Source organism: Ptiloglossa arizonensis, unplaced genomic scaffold (genome assembly GCF_051014685.1).
Source record: "Ptiloglossa arizonensis isolate GNS036 unplaced genomic scaffold, iyPtiAriz1_principal scaffold0020, whole genome shotgun sequence".
Classification (NCBI taxonomy): Eukaryota; Metazoa; Arthropoda; class Insecta; order Hymenoptera; family Colletidae; genus Ptiloglossa; species Ptiloglossa arizonensis.
Genome location: NW_027478390.1, coordinates 1,155,895 through 1,169,347, shown reverse-complemented (window position 1 = coordinate 1,169,347; position 13,453 = coordinate 1,155,895).

The following is a 13,453-nucleotide window of genomic DNA, read 5'->3' as shown; positions in this document are numbered from 1 at the left end:
GTTTCTCCGTTTCTTTCTTCATTTCTCCGTTTATTTCTTCGTTTCTCCGTTTCATTCCTCGTTTCTGCGTTTCATTGTTCGTTTCTCTGTTTCTTTCTTCCTTTCTCCGTTTCTTTCTCCGTTTCTCGGTTTATTTCTTCGTTTCTCCGTTTCTTTCTTCGTTTCTCTGATTCTTTCTTCGTTTCTCCGTTTCTTTCTTCGTTTCTCCGTTTCTCCGTTTCTTTCTTCGATTCTCCGTTTCTTTCTCCGTTTCTCCGTTTCGTTCTTCGTTTCTCCGTTTCTTTCTTCGTTTCTCCATTTATTTCTCCGATTCTCCGTTTCTTTCTTCGTTTCTCCGCTTCTTTCTTCGTTTCTCCGTTTCTTTTATCGTTTCTTCGTTTCTCCGTTTCTTTCTTCGTTTCACCGTTTATATCTTCGTTTCTCCATTTATTTCTCCGTTTCTTTCTTCGTTTCTCCGTTTCTTTCTTCGTTTCTCCGTTTATTTCTTCGTTTCTCCATTATTTCTCCGTTCGTCCGTTTCTTTCTTCGCTTCACCGTTTCTTTGTTCGTTTCTCCGTTTCTTTGTCCGTTTCTCCGTTTCTTTCTTCGTTTCTCCGTTTCATTCTTCGTTTCTCCATTTCATTCTTCGTTTCTCCGTTTCTTTCTTCGTTTCTCCGTTTCTTTCTTCGTTTCTCCGTTTATTTCTTCGTTTCTCCATTTATTTCTCCGTTTCTCCGTTTCTTTCTTCGCTTCTCCGTTTCTTTGTTCGTTTCTCCGTTTCTTCGTTTCTTTCTTCGTTTCTCCGTTTATTTCTTCGTTTCTCCGTTTCTTTCTTCGTTTCTCCGCTTCTTTCTTGGTTAATCCGTTTATTTCTTCGTTTCTCAGTTTCTTTCTTCGTTTCTCCGTTTCTTTCTTCGTTTCTCCGTTTATTTCTACGTTTCTCCAATTATTTCTCCGTTTCTTTCTTCGCTTCTCCGTTTCTTTCTTCGTTTCACCGTTTCTATCTTCGTTTCTCCGTTTATTTCTTCGTTTCTCCATTTATTTCTCCGTTTCTCGGTTTCTTTCTTCGTTTCTCGGTTTCTTTGTTCGTTTCTCCGTTTCTTTGTTCGTTTCTCCGTTTCTTTCTTCGTTTCTCCTTTTCTTTCTTCGTTTCTCCGTTTACTTCTTCGTTTCTCCATTTATTTCTCCGTTTCTCCGTTTCTTTCTGCGCTTCTCCGTTTCTTTGTTCGCCTCTCCGTTTCTTTCTTCGTTTCTCCGTTTATTTCTTCGTTTCTCCATTTATTTCTCCGATTCTCCGTTTCTTTCTTCGTTTCTCCGTTTCTTTGTTCGTTTCTCCGTTTCTTTGTCCGCTTCTCCGTTTCTTTCTTCGTTTCGCCGTTTCTTTGTTCTTTTCTCCGTTTCTTTCTTCGTTTCTCCGTTTCTCTCTACATTTCTCGGTTTATTCCTTCGTTTCTCCATTTATGTCTCCGATTCTCCGTTGCTTTCTCGTTCTTCGTTTCTTCTTCGTTCTCTTCGTTTCTCCGTTTCTTTCTTCGTTTTCTCCGTTTATTTCTACGTTTCTCCAATTATTTCTCCGTTTCTTTCTTCGCTTCTCCGTTTCTTTCTTCGTTTCACCGTTTCTATCTTCGTTTCTCCGTTTATTTCTTCGTTTCTCCATTTATTTCTCCGTTTCTCGGTTTCTTTCTTCGTTTCTCGGTTTCTTTGTTCGTTTCTCCGTTTCTTTGTTCGTTTTCTCCGTTTCTTTCTTCGTTTCTCCTTTTCTTTCTTCTCTTCTCCGTTTACTTCTTCGTTTCTCCATTTATTTCTCCGTTTCTCCGTTTCTTTCTGCGCTTCTCCGTTTCTTTGTTCGCCTCTCCGTTTCTTTCTTCGTTTCTCCGTTTATTTCTTCGTTTCTCCATTTATTTCTCCGTTTCTCCGTTTCTTTCTCCGCTTCTCCGTTTCTTTGTTCGCTTCTCCGTTTCTTTCTTCGTTTCTCCGTTTATTTCTTCGTTTTCTCCATTTATTTCTCCGATTCTCCGTTTCTTTCTTCGTTTCGCCGTTTCTTTGTTCTTTTCTCCGTTTCTTTCTTCGTTTCTCCGTTTCTATCTACATTTCTCGGTTTATTCCTTCGTTTCTACATTTATGTCTCCGATTCTCCGTTGCTTTCTTCGTTTCTTCGTTTCTTTCTTCGTTCTTCTCCGTTTCTTTCTTCGTTTTCTCCGTTTGTTTCTCCGTTTCTCCGTTTGTTTCTCCGTTTCTCCGTTTCTTTCTTCGTTTCTCCGTTTCTTTCTTCGTTTCTCCATTTATTTCTTCGTTTCTCGTCTTCTTTCTTCCGTTTCTTTCTCATTCCCGTTTCTTTCTTCGTTTCTTCGTTTCTTTCTTCGTTTCTCCACTTATTTCTCCGTTCGTCGGTTTCTTTCTACGCTTCTCCGTTTCTTTGTTCGTTTCTCTTCCGTTTCTTTGTTCGTTTCTCCGTTCTTTCTTCGTTTCTCCGCTTCTTGTTCGTTTCTCCGTTTCTTTCTCCGTTTCTCGGTTTATTTCTCCGTTCTTCTCCGATTCTCCGTTCTTTCTTCGATTCTCCGTTTCTTTCTTCATTTCTCCGTTTCTTTCTTCGTTTCTCCGTTTCTTTCTTCGTTTCTTCCGTTTCTTTCTTCGTTTCTCCGTTTCTTTCTTGGTTTCTCTCCGTTTCTTTCTGCGATTCTCCGTTTCTTTCTTCGTTTCTTCTCGTTTCTTTGTTCGTTCTTCTCCGTTTCTTTCTTTGTTTCTCCGTTTCTTTCTTCATTTCTCCGTTTATTTCTTCGTTTCTCCGTTTCATTCCTCGTTTCTGCGTTTCATTGTTCGTTTTCTCTGTTCTTTCTTCCTTTCTCCGTTTCTTTCTCCGTTTCTCGGTTTATTTCTTCGTTTCTCCGTTTCTTTCTTCGTTTCTCTGATTCTTTCTTCGTTTCTCCGTTTCTTTCTTCGTTTCTCCGTTTCTCCGTTTCTTTCTTCGATTCTCCGTTTCTTTCTCCGTTTCTCCGTTTCGTTCTTCGTTCTCCGTTTCTTTCTTCGTTTCTTCTCCATTTATTTCTCCGATTCTCCGTTTCTTTCTTCGTTTCTCCGCTTCTTTCTTCGTTTCTCCGTTTCTTTTATCGTTTCTTCGTTTCTCCGTTTCTTTCTTCGTTTCTCCGTTTATATCTTCGTTTCTCCATTTATTTCTCCGTTTCTTTCTTCGTTTCTCCGTTTCTTTCTTCGTTTCTCCGTTTATTTCTTCGTTTCTCCATTATTTCTCCGTTCGTCCGTTTCTTTCTTCGCTTCAACCGTTTCTTTGTTCGTTTCTCCCGTTTCTTTGTCCGTTTCTCCGTTTCTTTCTTCGTTTCTCCGTTTCATTCTTCGTTTCTCCATTTCATTCTTCGTTTCTCCGTTTCTTTCTTCGTTCTCTCCGTTTCTTTCTTCGTTTCTCCGTTTATTTCTTCGTTTCTCCATTTATTTCTCCGTTTCTCCGTTTCTTTCTTCGCTTCTCCGTTTCTTTGTTCGTTTCTCCGTTTCTTCGTTTCTTTCTTCGTTTCTCCGTTTATTTCTTCGTTTCTCCGTTTTCTTCTTCGTTTCTCCGCTTCTTTCTTGGTTAATCCGTTTATTTCTTCGTTTCTCAGTTTCTTTCTTCGTTTCTCCGTTTCTTTCTTCGTTTCTCCGTTTATTTCTACGTTTCTCCAATTATTTCTCCGTTTCTTTCTTCGCTTCTCCGTTTCCTTCTTCGTTTCACCGTTTCTATCTTCGTTTCTCCGTTTATTTCTTCGTTTCTCCATTTATTTCTCCGTTTCTCGGTTTCTTTCTTCGTTTCTCGGTTTCTTTGTTCGTTTCTCCGTTTCTTTGTTCGTTTCTCCGTTTCTTTCTTCGTTTCTCCTTTTCTTTCTTCGTTTCTCCGTTTACTTCTTCGTTTCTCCATTTATTTCTCCGTTTCTCCGTTTCTTTCTGCGCTTCTCCGTTTCTTTGTTCGCCTCTCCGTTTCTTTCTTCGTTTCTCCGTTTATTTCTTCGTTTCTCCATTTATTTCTCCGATTCTCCGTTTCTTTCTTCGTTTCTCCGTTTCTTTGTTCGTTTCTCCGTTTCTTTGTCCGCTTCTCCGTTTCTTTCTTCGTTTTCGCCGTTTCTTTGTTCTTTTCTCCGTTTCTTTCTTCGTTTCTCCGTTTCTCTCTACATTTCTCGGTTTATTCCTTCGTTTCTCCATTTATGTCTCCGATTCTCCGTTGCTTTCTTCGTTTCTTCGTTTCTATCTTCGTTTCTCCGTTTCTTTCTTCGTTTCTCCGTTTCTTTCGCCGTTTCCCCGTTTCTTTCTTCGTTTCTCCGTTTCTTTCTTCGTTTCTCCATTTATTTCTCCGATTCTCCGTTTCTTTCTTCGTTTCTCCACTTATTTCTCCATTCGTCGGTTTCTTTCTTCGCTTCTCCGTTTCTTTGTTCGTTTCTCGGTTTCTTTGTTCGTTTCTCCGTTTCTTTCTTCGTTTCTCCGCTTCTTTGTTCGTTTCTCCGTTTCTTTCTCCGTTTCTCGGTTTATTTCTCCGTTTCTCCGATTCTCCGTTTCTTTCTTCGATTCTCCGTTTCTTTCTTCATTTCTCCGTTTCTTTCTTCGTTTCTCCGTTTCTTTCTTCGTTTCTCCGTTTCTTTCTTCGTTTCTCCGTTTCTTTCTTGGTTTCTCCGTTTCTTTCTTCGTTTCTCCGTTTCTTTCTTCGTTTCTCCGCTTCTTTGTTCGTTTCGCCGTTTCTTTCTTTGTTTCTCCGTTTCTTTCTTCATTTCTCCGTTTATTTCTTCGTTTCTCCGTTTCATTCCTCGTTTCTGCGTTTCATTGTTCGTTTCTCTGTTTCTTTCTTCCTTTCTCCGTTTCTTTCTCCGTTTCTCGGTTTATTTCTTCGTTTCTCCGTTTCTTTCTTCGTTTCTCTGATTCTTTCTTCGTTTCTCCGTTTCTTTCTTCGTTTCTCCGTTTCTCCGTTTCTTTCTTCGATTCTCCGTTTCTTTCTCCGTTTCTCCGTTTCGTTCTTCGTTTCTCCGTTCCTTTCTTCGTCTCTCCATTTATTTCTCCGATTCTCCGTTTCTTTCTTCGTTTCTCCGCTTCTTTCTTCGTTTCTCCGTTTCTTTTATCGTTTCTTCGTTTCTCTGTTTCTTTCTTCGTTTCTCCGTTTATTTCTTCGTTTCTCCATTATTTCTCCGTTCGTCGGTTTCTTCCTTCGCTTCTCCGTTTCTTTCTTCGTTTCTCCGTTTCATTCTTCGTTTCTCCATTTCATTCTTCGTTTCTTCGTTTCTTTGTTCGCTTCTCCGTTTCTTTGTTCGCTTCTCCGTTTCTTTCTTCGTTTCTCCGTTTCTTTCTTCGTTTCTCCGTTTATTTCTTCGTTTCTCCATTATTTCTCCGTTCGTCCGTTTCCTTCTTCGCTTCTCCGTTTCTTTGTTCGTTTCTCCGTTTCTTTGTCCGTTTCTCCGTTTCTTTCTTCGTTTCTCCGCTTCTTTGTTCGTTTCTCCGTTTCTTTCTCCGTTTCTCGGTTTATTTCTTCGTTTCTCCGTTTCTCCGTTTCTTTCTTCGATAATCCGTTTCTTTCTTCATTTCTCCGTTTCTTTCTTCGTTTCTCCGTTTCATCGTTTCTTTCTCCGTTTCTCCGTTTCTGTCTTCGCTTCTCCGTTCCTTTGTTCGTTTCTCCGTTTCTTCGTTTCTTTCTTCGTTTCTCCATTTCATTCTTCGTTTCTCCGTTTCTTTGTTCGCTTCTCCGTTTCTTTGTTCGCTTCTCCGTTTCTTTCTTCGTTTCTCCGTTTCTTTCTTCGTTTCTCCGTTTATTTCTTCGCTTCTCCATTATTTCTCCGTTCGTCCGTTCCTTGCTTCGCTTCTCCGTTTCTTTGTTCGTTTCTCCGTTTCTTTGTCCGTTTCTCCGTTTCTTTCTTCGTTTCTCCGCTTCTTTGTTCGTTTCTCCTATTCTTTCGACGTTTCTCCGTTTCTTTCATCGTTTCTCCGTCTCTTTGTTCGCTTCTCCGTTTCTTTCTTCGTTTCTCCGGTTCTTTCTTCGTTTCTCCGTTTATTTCTTCGCTTCTCCATTATTTCTCCGTTCGTCCGTTCCTTGCTTCGCTTCTCCGTTTCTTTGTTCGTTTCTCCGTTTCTTTGTCCGTTTCTCCGTTTCTTTCTTCGTTTCTCCGCTTCTTTGTTCGTTTCTCCTATTCTTTCGACGTTTCTCCGTTTCTTTCATCGTTTCTCCGTTTCTTTGTTCGTTTCTGCGTTTCTTTCTTTGTTTCTCCGTTTCTTCATTCATTTCTCCGTTTATTTCTTCGTTTCTCCGTTTCATTCTTCGTTTCAGCGTTTCTTTGTTCGCTTCTCCGTTTCTTTCTTCGTTTCTCCATTTATGTCTACGATTCTCCGTTTCTTTCTTCGTTTCTCCATTTATGTCTACGATTCTCCGTTTCTTTCTTCGTTTCTCCGCTTCTTTGTTCGTTTCTCCGTTTCTATCTCCGTTTCTCGGTTTATTTCTCCGTTTCTTCGTTCCTCCGTCTATTTCTCCGTTTCTCCGTTTCTTTTTTCGTTTCTCCGTTTCTTCCTTTGTTTCTCCGTTTCTTTCTTCATTTCTCCGTTTATTTCTTCGTTTCTAAGTTTTATTCCTCGTTTCTGCGTTCCATTGTTCGTTTCTCTGTTTCTGTCTTCGTTTCTCCGTTTATATCTTCGTTTCACCATTTATTTCTCCGTTTCTTTCTTCGTTTCTCCGTTTCATTCTTCGTTTCTCCGTTTCTTTCTTCGTTTCTCCGATTCTCTCTCCGTTTCTCCGTTTCTTTCTTCGTTTCTCCGTTTCTTTCTTCGTTTCTCCATTTATTTCTCCGATTCTCCGTTTCTTTCTTCGTTTCTCAGTTTTTTTCTTCGTTTCTTCGTTTCTTTCTTCGTTTCTCCGTTTCTTTTATCGTTTCTTCGTTTCTCCGTTTCTTTCTTCGTTTCTCCGTTTATATCTTCGTTTCTCCATTTATTTCTCCGTTTCTTTCTTCGATTCTCCGTTTCATTCTTCGTTTCTCCGTTTCTTTCTTCGTTTCTCCGTTTCTTTGTTCGTTTCTGCGTTTCTTTCTTTGTTTCTCCGTTTCTTTATTCATTTCCCCGTTTATTTCTTCGTTTCTCCGTTTCATTCTTCGTTTCTCCGTTTCTTTCTTCGTTTCTCCGTTTCTTTCTTCGTTTCTCCGTTTCTTTCTTCGTTTCTCCGTTTCTCTCACCGTTTCTCCGTTTCTTTCTTCGTTTCTCCGTTTCTTTCTTCGTTTCTCCATTTATTTCTCCGATTCTCCGTTTCTTTCTTCGTTTCTGAGTTTTTTTCTTCGTTTCTCCGTTTCTTTCTTCGTTTCTCCGTTTCTTTTATCGTTTCTTCGTTTCTCCGTTTCTTTCTTCGTTTCTCCGTTTATATCTTCGTTTCTCCATTTATTTCTCCGTTTCTTTCTTCATTTCTCCGTTTCTTTCTTCGTTTCTCCGTTTCTTTCTTCGTTTCTCCGTTTCTTTCTTCGTTTCTCCGTTTCTTTCTTGGTTTCTCCGTTTCTTTCTTCGTTTCTCCGTTTCTTTTTCGTTTCTCCGTTTCTTTCTTTGTTTCTCCGTTTCTTTCTTCATTTCACCGTTTATTTCTTCGTTTCTCCGTTTCATTCTTCGTTTCTGCGTTTCATTGTACGTTTCTCTGTTTCTTTCTTCGTTTCTCCGTTTATATCTTCGTTTCTCCATTTATTTCTCCGTTTCTTTCTTCGTTTCTCCGTTTCATTCATCGTTTCCCCGTTTCTTTCTTCGTTTCTCCGTTTCTTTGTTCGTTTCTCCGTTTCTTCCTTTGTTTTTCCGTTTCTTTCTTCAGTTCTCCGTTTATTTCTACGTTTCTCCGTTTTATTCCTCGTTTCTGCCTTCCATTGTTCGTTTCTCTGTTTCTTTCTTCGTTTCTCCGTTTATATCTTCGTTTCACCATTTATTTCTCCGTTTCTTTCGTCGTTTCTCCGTTTCATTCTTCGTTTCTCCGTTTCTTTCTTCGTTTCTCCGTTTCTCTCTCCGTTTCTCCGTTTCTTTCTTCGTTTCTCCGTTTCTTTCTTCGTTTCTCCATTTATTTCTCCGATTCTCCGTTTCTTTCTTCGTTTCTCAGTTTTTTTTGTCGTTTCGCCGTTACTTTCTTCGTTTCTCCGTTTCTTTGATCGTTTCTTCGTTTCTCCGTTTCTTTCTTCGTTTCTCCGTTTCATTCATCGTTTCACCGTTTCTTTCTTCGTTTCTCCGTTTCTTTGTTCGTTTCTCCGTTTCTTTCTTTGTTTCTCCGTTTCATTCTTCATTTCTCCGTTTATTTCTTCGTTTCTCCGTTTCATTCCTCGTTTCTGCGTTTCATTGTTCGTTTCTCTGTTTCTTTCTTCCTTTCTCCGTTTCTTTCTCCGTTTCTCGGTTTATTTCTCCGTTTCTCCGATTCTCCGTTTCTTTCTTCGATTCTCCGTTTCTTTCTTCATTTCTCCGTTTCTTTCTTCGTTTCTCCGTTTCTTTCTTCGTTTCTCCGTTTCTTTCTTCGTTTCTTTCTTGGTTCCTCCGTTTCTTTCTTCGTTTCTCCGTTTCTTTCTCCGTTTCTCCGTTTCTTTGTTCGTTTCTCCGTTTCTTTCTTTGTTTCTCCGTTTCTTTCTTCATTTCTCCGTTTATTTCTTCGTTTCTCCGTTTCATTCATCGTTTCTGCGTTTCATTGTTCGTTTCTCTGTTTCTTTCTTCCTTTCTCCGTTTCTTTCTCCGTTTCTCGGTTTATTTCTTCGTTTCTCCGTTTCTTTCTTCGTTTCTCTGATTCTTTCTTCGTTTCTCCGTTTCTTTCTTCGTTTCTCAGTTTCTCCGTTTCTTTCTTCGATTCTCCGTTTCTTTCTCCGTTTCTCCGTTTCGTTCTTCGTTTCTCCGTTTCTTTCTTCGTTTCTCCATTTATTTCTCCGATTCTCCGTTTCTTTCTTCGTTTCTCCGCTTCTTTCTTCGTTTCTCCGTTTCTTTTATCGTTTCTTCGTTTCTCCGTTTCTTTCTTCGTTTCTCCGTTTATATCTTCGTTTCTCCATTTATTTCTCCGTTTCTTTCTTCGTTTCTCCGTTTCATTCATCGTTTCCCCGTTTCTTTCTTCGTTTCTCCATTTCTTTGTTCGTTTCTCCGTTTCTTTGTTCGTTTCTCCGTTTCTTTCTTCGCTTCTCCGTTTCTTTCTTCGTTTCTCCGTTTCTTTCTTCGTTTCTCCGTTTCATTCTTCGTTTCTCCATTTCATTCTTCGTTTCTGCGTTTCATTGTTCGTTTCTCCGTTTCTTTCTTCGTTTCTCCGTTTCTTTGTTCGCTTCTCCGTTTCTTTCTTCGTTTCTTCGTTTCTTTCTTCGTTTCTCCTTTTATTTCTTCGTTTCTCCGTTTCTTTCTTCGTTTTTCCGTTTCTTTCTTCGTTTCTCCGTTTATTTCTTCGTTTCTCCATTTATTTCTCCGTTTCTCCGTTTCTTTCTTCGCTTCTCCGTTTCTTTGTTCGTTTCTCCGTTTCTTCGTTTCTTTCTTCGTTTCTCCGTTTATTTCTTCGTTTCTCCGTTTCTTTCTTCGTTTCTCCGCTTCTTTCTTGGTTAATCCGTTTATTTCTTCGTTTCTCAGTTTCTTTCTTCGTTTCTCCGTTTCTTTCTTCGTTTCACCGTTTATTTCTACGTTTCTCCAATTATTTCTCCGTTTCTTTCTTCGTTTCTCCGTTTCTTTCTTCGTTTCACCGTTTCTATCTTCGTTTCTCCGTTTATTTCTTCGTTTCTCGATTTATTTCTCCGTTTCTCGGTTTCTTTCTTCGTTTCTCGGTTTCTTTGTTCGTTTCTCCGTTTCTTTCTTCGTTTCTCCTTTTCTTTGTTCGTTTCTCCGTTTCTTTGTTCGTTTCTCCGTTTCTTTCTTCGTTTCTCCTTTTCTTTCTTCGTTTCTCCGTTTATTTCTTCATTTCTCCGTTTATTTCTTCGTTTCTCCGTTTCATTCCTCGTTTCTGCGTTTCATTGTTCGTTTCTCTGTTTCTTTCTTCCTTTCTCCGTTTCTTTCTCCGTTTCTCGGTTTATTTCTTCGTTTCTCCGTTTCTTTGTTCGTTTGTCCGTTTCTTTCTTCGTTTCTCCGTTTCTTTCTTCGTTTCTCCGTTTCTTTCTTCGTTTCTCCGTTTCTTTCTTCGTTTCTCCGTTTCTTTCTTGGTTTCTCCGTTTCTTTCTTCGTTTCTCCGTTTCTTTCTTCGTTTCTCCGTTTCTTTGTTCGTTTCGCCGTTTCTTTCTTTGTTTCTCCGTTTCTTTCTTCATTTCTCCGTTTATTTCATCGTTTCTCCGTTTCATTCCTCGTTTCTGCGTTTCATTGTTCGCTTCTTTGTTTCTTTCTTCGTTTCTCCGTTTCTTTCTTCGTTTCTCCATTTCTTTCTTCGTTTCTCCGTTTCTTTCTCCGTTTCTCCGTTTCGTTCTTCGTTTCTCCGTTTCGTTCTTCGTTTCTCCAATTATTTCTCCGATTCTCCGTTTCTTTCTTCGTTTCTCCGCTTCTTTCTTCGTTTCTCCGTTTCTTTCATCGTTTCTTCGTTTCTCCGTTTCTTTCTTCGTTTCTCCGTTTATATCTTCGTTTCTCCATTTATTTCTCCGTTTCTTTCTTCGTTTCTCCGTTTCATTCATCGTTTCCCCGTTTCTTTCTTCGTTTCTCAATTTCTTTGTTCGTTTCTCCGTTTCTTTGTTCGTTTCTCCGTTTCTTTGTTCGTTTCTCTGTTTCTTTCTTCGTTTCTCCGTTTCTTTCTTCGTTTGTCCGTTTCTTATTTCGTTTCTCCGTTTCTTTCTTCGTTTCTCCGTTTATTTCTTCGTTTCTCCATTTATTTCTCCGTTCGTCGGTTTCTTTCTTCGCTTTTCCGTTTCTTTGTTCGTTTCTCCGTTTCTTTGATCGTTTCTCCGCTTCTTTCTTCGTTTCTCCGCTTCTTCGTTCGTTTCTCCGTTTCTTTCCCCGTTTCTCGGTTTATTTCTCCGTTTCTCCGTCTCTTTCTTCGATTCTCCGTTTCTTTCTTCATTCCTCCGTTCATTTCTTCGTTTCTCCGTTTCATTCTTCGTTTCTGCGTTTCATTGTTCGTTTCTCTGTTTCTTTCTTCGTTTCTCCGTTTCTTTGTTCGTTTCTGCGTTTCTTTCTTTGTTTCTCCGTTTCTTTCTTCATTTCCCCGTTTATTTCTTCGTTTCTCCGTTTCATTCTTCGTTTCTCCGTTTCTTTCTTCGTTTCTCCGTTTCTTTGTTCGTTTCTGCGTTTCTTTCTTTGTTTCTCCGTTTCTTTCTTCATTTCCCAGTTTATTTCTTCGTTTCTCCGTTTCATTCTTCGTTTCTCCGCTTCTTTCTTGGTTTCTCCGTTTCTTTCTTCGTTTCTCCGCTTATTTCTTCGTTTCTCCGTTTCATTCTTAGTTTCTGCGTTTCATTGTTCGTTTCTCTGTTTCTTTCTTCGTTTCTCCGTTTATATCTTCGTTTCTCCATTTAGTTCTCCGTTTCTTTCTTGGTTTCTCCGTTTCTTTCTTCGTTTCTCCATTTCTTTCTTCGTTTCTCCGTTTCTTTTTTTCGTTTCTCCGTTTCTTTCTTCGTTTCTCCGTTTATTTCTTCGTTTCTCCATTATTTCTCCGTTCGTCGGTTTCTTTCTTCGCTTCTCCGTTTCTTTCTTCGTTTCTCCGTTTCATTCTTCGTTTCTCCATTTCATTCTTCGTTTCTGCGTTTCATTGTTCGTTTCTCCGTTTCTTTCTTCGTTTCTCCGTTTCTTTGTTCGCTTCTCCGTTTCTTCTTCGTTTCTTCGTTTCTTTCTTCGTTTCTCCGTTTCATTCTTCGTTTCTCCGTTTCTTTCTTCGTTTCTCCGTTTCTTTGTTCGTTTCTGCGTTTCTTTCTTTGTTTCTCCGTTTCTTCTTCATTTCCCCGTTTATTTCTTCGTTTCTCCGTTTCATTCTTCGTTTCTCCGCTTCTTTCTTGGTTTCTCCGTTCCTTTCTTCGTTTCTCCGCTTATTTCTTCGTTTCTCCGTTTCATTCTTAGTTTCTGCGTTCCATTGTTCGTTTCTCTGTTTCTTTCTTCGTTTCTCCGTTTATATCTTCGTTTCTCCATTTAGTTCTCCGTTTCTTTCTTCGTTTCTCCGTTTCTTTCTTCGTTTCTCCATTTCTTTCTTCGTTTCTCCGTTTCTTTTTTTCGTTTCTCCGTTTCTTTCTTCGTTTCTCCGTTTAGTTCTTCGTTTCTCCATTATTTCTCCGTTCGTCGGTTTCTTTCTTCGCTTCTCCGTTTCTTTCTTCGTTTCTCCGTTTCATTCTTCGTTTCTCCATTTCATTCTTCGTTTCTGCGTTTCATTGTTCGTTTCTCCGTTTCTTTCTTCGTTTCTCCGTATCTTTGTTCGCTTCTCCGTTTCTTTCTTCGTTTCTTCGTTTCTTTCTTCGTTTCTTCGTTTCTTTCTTCGTTTCTCCTTTTATTTCTTCGTTTCTCCGTTTCTTTCTTCGTTTCTCCGTTTCTTTCTTCGTTTCTCCGTTTCTTTCTTCGTTTCTCCGTTTATTTCTTCGTTTCTCCATTTATTTCTCCGTTTCTCCGTTTCTTTCTTCGCTTCTCCGTTTCTTTGTTCGTTTCTCCGTTTCTTCGTTTCTTTCTTCGTTTCTCCGTTTATTTCTTCGTTTCTCCGTTTATTTCTTCGTTTCTCAGTTTCTTTCTTCGTTTCTCCGTTTCTTTCTTCGTTTCTCCGTTTATTTCTACGTTTCTCCATTTATTTCTCCGTTTCTTTCTTCGTTTCTCCGTTTCTTTCTTCGTTTCACCGTTTCTATCTTCGTTTCTCCGTTTATTTCTTCGTTTCTCCATTTATTTCTCCGTTTCTCGGTTTCTTTCTTCGTTTCTCGGTTTCTTTGTTCGTTTTCCGTTTCTTTCTTCGTTTCTCCTTTCGTTTCTTCGTTTCTCCGTTTCTTTGTTCGTTTCTCCGTTTCTTTCTTCGTTTCTCCGTTTCTTTCTTCGTTTCACCGTTTCTATCTTCGTTTCTCCGTTTATTTCTTCGTTTCTCCATTTATTTCTCCGTTTCTCGGTTTCTTTCTTCGTTTCTCGGTTTCTTTGTTCGTTTCTCCGTTTCTTTCTTCGTTTCTCCTTTCCTTTCTTCGTTTCTCCGTTTCTTTGTTCGTTTCTCTGTTTCTTTCTTCGTTTCTCCTTTTCTTTCTTCATTCCTCCGTTCATTTCTTCGTTTCTCCGATTCATTCTTCGTTTCTGCGTTTCATTGTTCGTTTCTCTGTTTCTTTCTTCGTTTCTCCGTTTCTTTGTTCGTTTCTGCGTTTCTTTCTTTGTTTCTCCGTTTCTTTCTTCATTTCCCCGTTTATTTCTTCGTTTCTCCGTTTCATTCTTCGTTTCTCCGTTTCTTTCTTCGTTTCTCCGTTTCTTTGTTCGTTTCTGCGTTTCTTTCTTTGTTTCTCCGTTTCTTTCTTCATTTCCCCGTTTACTTCTTCGTTTCTCCGTTTCATTCTTCGTTTCTGCGTTTCTTTCTTCGCTTCTCCGTTTCTTTCTTCGTTTCTTCGTTTCTTTCATCGTTTCTCCGTTTATTTCT